The following is a 6,000-nucleotide window of genomic DNA, read 5'->3' as shown; positions in this document are numbered from 1 at the left end:
GGAATGGTATAGATTGAAAAATATTTCCATTTTTACATGTCTATTTCTAGTTTTGGGCCTTACTTTAAACTTTAAAATAACAACAAACTTTAATAATCATACACAAACTATTCAAATTACTCAGATTTTGAAATCTTTATACCATGATATCTTGTGGATTTGCAGACAACACACTAAGAGGGAGTATAAGTTCATACTCATTTGAATTACAGTATAAGTTCATACTCATTTGAATTACATTATATGAGCAGTTTAACAGGAGTACTTACATCTACAACCTTTGCAACAGGAGATTCTGTCAATAGAAAGTGCACATCCAAATATAAACAGAAACACAAAAGTTATAAAGATTAGGTTCATATATTTGAACAAAAAAATGAAGTCGTGTAAGAAAAAACCTGTGTTTGCAATATACAACCATATTGACAAACTTTTAATCTTAGAATTATATAATTTTTTTATAAACCACACAGTAATCAAAGATGAATATAAACAACCGACAGTCATACCACAGGTAGAGATTTGAGTGGTAAAAATATCCAAATTATAAACTGACATTTATGCCCCTGTTGGAGTATTCCTTTTTTAGAATAATCATTAATCAATAATCATATACCTGTGTACATAGGAATACACCAGTGAGATTCAAATCAATAACGTCCTGCCATTGAGATGTCTTCATCCTCATCAACAAACCACCCTTTATAATCCATGTATGTATCATTGCACTGATTGAGGTTGAATTAAAAGGGTTTAAGGTTTAGGGAGAGATTGGCGATAGAATTTTGTAACCTGCATTGTTGACCAATACATTAACAGTCCCCCACGCATCAACTTCCTGTAATAATTATAATGTCAACAAAATTCTAAATCTTTTTTCTAGACTAGGAATTAATTAAGTGGTGAATAATGAATTATGGGTCACGGTTTTGATCATAGATGCAACATCTGGTTCTTTTGAAACATCTCCTTCAAATGTAAGTGTCTGGCCACCTGCTTCCTCGATCTGGATCAGAAAGGAAATAGTCACTTCCATTATATTATATGCGATTGCCATCACAATTTACAATTTATTACAAGAGAAATTAAGTTATTGATTCACCTGTTTACAAACTTGTTCTACTTCATTAGACGATCTTGCATAACTAACCAAAACCTTACAACCAGCTTTGTCCAAAGCTAGGGCAACCGCTTTCCCGATACCTCTAGACGCTCCGGTAATACTTGTATTGGAGACAAAGAGCCGTCGTTCAAGAATTTCCTGGTCAACAATTTGACTCGCAAAGAATAAACACTAAAAAGATTATATATTTCTTCCTTGCCTATGATCCATGCTCCACCAGTCACAAATCCAATAACTGGCCTTGGGTTATCTATGTTTTTGGGCAAGTATATATTGAGTCTGAAATTTTATTTTAAAGATGTGACAACCCAACGTTAAATACGTTATATAATTCCGTTTCCGCTAACGGAATATTTCATTTATAAAAGTTCTGTAATTTGGAGCCGTATAATAAATAAATATTTAATTATTTATTTATATTTCATATGTGATTATTATTTTAGTAAAAATAAATATAACTCGTTAATGTTAGTCCCATTTAACGAAATAAAGTTATATTATTTTTCAACCATTTAACCCGGGTAAAAAGTTTAAACCCCGTTAAACTTTAGCATCGGGTAGCCGTGTACCGGGTGCAACACCCGAGACCTATATAAGGAAGGGTAACACTTCCTTGAACTCTTTTACCACTCAAACTCCTCTCTCTCTCTCTCTCACTACTTTCTCTCTTTAACTCGTTCTTGGCTCCAAAAACCGCAAATCCCGCCTCCAAAACGTAAGATCTTCTACCCTAACTTGTCCTAAATATCATTTATGATTGCATTAGCTCAAAAATCACACAATATGGCCATCAAAAGGGAGTTTACGGCCTAAGAACCTCCTTAGGCCGTAAACACCCAAAATGTGCCAAAAAATCCCAAATTTCCTTCTTTTGAGCTTGGATACTAGTTAGGGGTTTTACCTAGGAGTGTTTGAGCATCAAAACCATAAGTTTTAGGGCATTAAGGAGGGTTTACGGCCCAAGCATATGCTTAGGCTGTAAACACCCTTTTTCCATGTAAAATGCCCCAAAAACCCTTCCAATGCATGTTTAGGCTTGGGATATGATTTTAGGAAATTCCATTTCGAGTTTGGGACCATTAAACATCACATTTTGAGGGGTAATTTAGAGTTTACGGCCCAAGCATAAGCTAGGACCGTAAACTCCCCCAAACCTCACCAAATGAGGGATTAAACCCCCTAATTAGCCCTAGACCTTCACTAGAAAATTAAAGGGATTGATTTAAGGGCCTTTGCATCAAATTTGGGGAGTGAACAAGAGTTCACGGCCAAGCCATGAGGCTTATGGCCGTAAAATCCCAAGGAGTGGCCTTTGGGCCGTAAACTCCAAGGGAGTAAACTCTTGGACTCCCTAGTACCCCCTTTTGGTCTTGTACAATCCCCGAGAACCACTTCTAATCCATAAGACCCCGAATCAATTTTAGGATATTTAAATGTTTTAATAAAAAGTATAAATGACTAATTTCTTGTAAAACAAATATCTCATATGTTAATAGGGTCTTAAAAGGTGTACAAGTCCTTAATTGACACCAAACGCTCAACCGACACTTTCACCCGATTTACTCGATTTACTCGATTTCAGGTGACTTCATACCCCTTAATGAACCTGTAACACCCCAAAGTTTGGAAAGTCAAGAAAAGAAAGAAGACCTCAATTTTAAGGGGAGACTCGGCGAGTCCATGGAGGGACTCGGCGAGTCCGAGCGGGATCCGGGTCGAGGTGTAAGCAACCGACTCGGCGAGTCGGCCAAGGAGACTCGACGAGTTGGGTCTGAACGAGGAAAACCCTAAATCTGGGACTTGGAGCCTATTTAAGCTTCTCATTCTCCTTCCTAGGGTTCATTTACTGCCTCTCTACCCCAGAACACCAAACCCTAGCCACCATATCCGTTTTTGAGCTAGATCTTGCTTTGAAGAGTGCACTAAAGCTTGGAGAAGGAAGAAAGGCCTTGGAGGTGCAAGAAGGGACTGTAGATCCGGGATTGAGAAGTCATTTCAGACCAATTGGAGGTAATAAGCTGTTGCTTGGACTCCCTTTGCACCTAGATCTATTCTTATGTGTGAGTTTTGGACATTTTGGCATGATAAGTAACCATTTCGAGTTAGAGGTCCAGATCTGAGGTTGCTACCTCAGATCCATGTTTGTTTTGGTCTAGAATCCCCTAAAGTATCAGCCCTTGGTATGTTGAAGAAGTATGTTGCCATAAACCCTAGTTTGAATGTGTTTTAAGCTTAGATCTCTTGATCTACACATAAAGTTTGCCACTTTACGTGGGGGATAGGCCTTAGAAGTATGGATCTATGAGTTGGAAGCCCTGCTTGGCTCAAAAATCCACTACATGGATTAAGGACTGAATAGACTCGGCGAGTCCTTCGAGTGGACTCGGCGAGTATCTTGAAGATGAGGAGGAACTCGACGAGTGGGATGAACAGCTCGTCGAGTCGGATAAAGTTAGGCATCAACTCGGCGAGTTGGAAGAACAACTCGACGAGTTGGTTGAAGATTGCCTTGGACTCGACGAGTCTATTAGTGGACTCGGCGAGTCAGGTCGCGAAACCCCAAACCCTTCGAGTTGAGACTCGAATCAGTGAGTCGGGTGGTGACTCAGCGAGTTGGACAGGACAGGACTTGGAACTAGTTGGACTCGGCGAGTCATAGACTGACTCGGCGAGTCGAGTCGCGGATAAAAAGACCCTGAGCATATGAACTCGGCGAGTAGGGTTAACCTGGAAGGTTGACTTTGATCAGGATTTTGACTTTGACCAGAGTTGACTTAGTTGGCTGTCAGACTAAGTGTCATATTGATATTGATAGCTCGGAGAGCTAAAGGAGCAGCAACTCAGTGGATTGGCGAGTAGCAGCCAGAGGTTTATCAGCAGAGCTCAGCAGTTCAGGTGAGTTTCCTTCCAGTAGGAACGGGTCTAAGGCCACAATGCCGGCCCGTTTAGCTAGCAGTAGTATCCGGATTTTGATCCGATGCAGTAGTTAGCATGTTTGATGCCTTCGTGGCTCAGACAAGATTTATGTGTTTATGCTAGTAGATATGTTTATGATATGTTCAGTTAGCTTCGGACTTCGGTCCGATGTAGGGGACAGAGGTCCCAGTCAGCTTTGGACTTCGGTCCGATGTAGTAGTTAGTATGTTTAATGCCTTCGTGGCTCAGACAGGATTTATGTGTTTATGCTAGTTGATATGTTTATGCTATGTTCAGTCAGCTTCGGACTTCGGTCCGATGTAGGGGACAAGGTCCCAGTCAGCTTCGGACTTCGGTCCGATGTAGGGGACAAGGTCCCAGTCAGCTTTGGACTTTGGTCCGATGTAGGGGACAAGGTCCCAGTCAGCTTCGGACATCGGTCCGATGTAGGGGACAAGGTCTCAGTCAGCTTCGGACTTCGGTCCGATGTAGGGGACAAGGTCCCAGTCAGCTTCGGACTTCGGTCCGATGTAGGGGGCAAGGCCCCAGTTAGTCTGGACTTCGGTCCGATGCAGTGGGCAAGGCCCAGTATGTGCTTTATATGTTATTGTGTGGTATGTGGTAGATTGGGGGAGCTCACTAAGCTTCGTGCTTACGGTTTCAGTTTTGGTTTCAGGTACTCGGTTTTCAAAAGAGGAGCTCGGGAAGATTGCAGAGCACACACCATAGTCAGTTAGCCTGGGGATGTTTGACTATGATAATAAGATTATGTTTTGAATTAATACTCGAAAGTTATGTTTTGACTTATGATACGTTTTTATAAATCTGGTTTAGTAATGTTTTTAAAAGAAATTTTTAGTCGTGATTTTTGGGTCGTTACAAGTTGGTATCAGAGCCTTGGTTTGAGGGATTCGGACATGCTCTCGAGCGTGTCTGGACTCAAACTGAGGGATTGGTATAAAGGTTTTCAAAAATGAAAAGACAGTTTTGTAAAAAGAGAGTTTGGAGAAAGAAAACGGTTTTAGAAAAGTAAAAAGAATTCAGAAAGAAAGAACTTTGAAAAGAGAAAAGGGTGTGGTGCATGCAATCAGCCGAGCTCAAGTAATTACTCCCAAGTTACCCATACAAGTTATGTTATGAGTATCAGTTTCGGTTTCAGTTTCAGTTTCAGCTTCAGTAGAACAGCATGCTAGAATAGGACTAAGGATCTAGGATGATGCCTTATGTGTCTGCTTTATGTGTTCAGCTTGATAAGAATTGCATGCTTGTATTGAGTAGACAGCAGTAGGATAGCATGTTTAGGTTATGCCTTATAGTATAAGTTTAGCATTGTATGCTAGTACAATTTTCTCGTTATGAGGATAGAATTGCTTGAATAGTTTCTTGTGTCCGAATGCTGCTTGTTTTGTGCTTTGTGGGACTCTGAGTGATGGGAGTTAGCCATTAGGTGAATACGTCACGTCACATGTGATCAGGGTTGAATAATCTCAGAGTGTTGGGTTTGGCCCTATTGCGTAGCTCTTGTTTGAGTCCAACCATTGTAGGGACGAGCCTTTTACTCGAAGGATTATCTGAGCCTCATCACATGTGATGGTATTCAAGTGGTGGCTAATTGGCATTACAAGGAGGCCTTCAGCAGCTGAGGACTGGATTGGGTGGAGTCAGAAGTTCCCTAGGGCAAGCCTAGGATGAGAGTAGCAGAGATCAGTATTAGTAGAAGTGAGTTGGTGGAGTTGAGGTGACTCTTGAGGAAAGTACGGATAGATATGGAAGGTAGTAGGGGCCCATACTACTGAAAGCAGAGGATCCGTACTCGATTCAAGAGGGGCCAAGACGAAACCAGAGTTGGTGGAGTGAGAAATCCCTCAGCAGTAGTGTGTAAATTGATCAGGAATTGTTATATTTTCAGCATGGTGACATTGCGCGAGCTACCAGTTAGCAGTTCAGGCGTCGAGGAGGGA

The sequence above is a fragment of the Lactuca serriola genome, chromosome 4 (assembly GCF_051521515.1).
Source record: "Lactuca serriola cultivar US96UC23 chromosome 4, Lser_US96UC23_V15, whole genome shotgun sequence".
Taxonomy (NCBI): domain Eukaryota; kingdom Viridiplantae; phylum Streptophyta; class Magnoliopsida; order Asterales; family Asteraceae; genus Lactuca; species Lactuca serriola.
Note: the sequence above shows the minus strand (reverse complement) of the source record.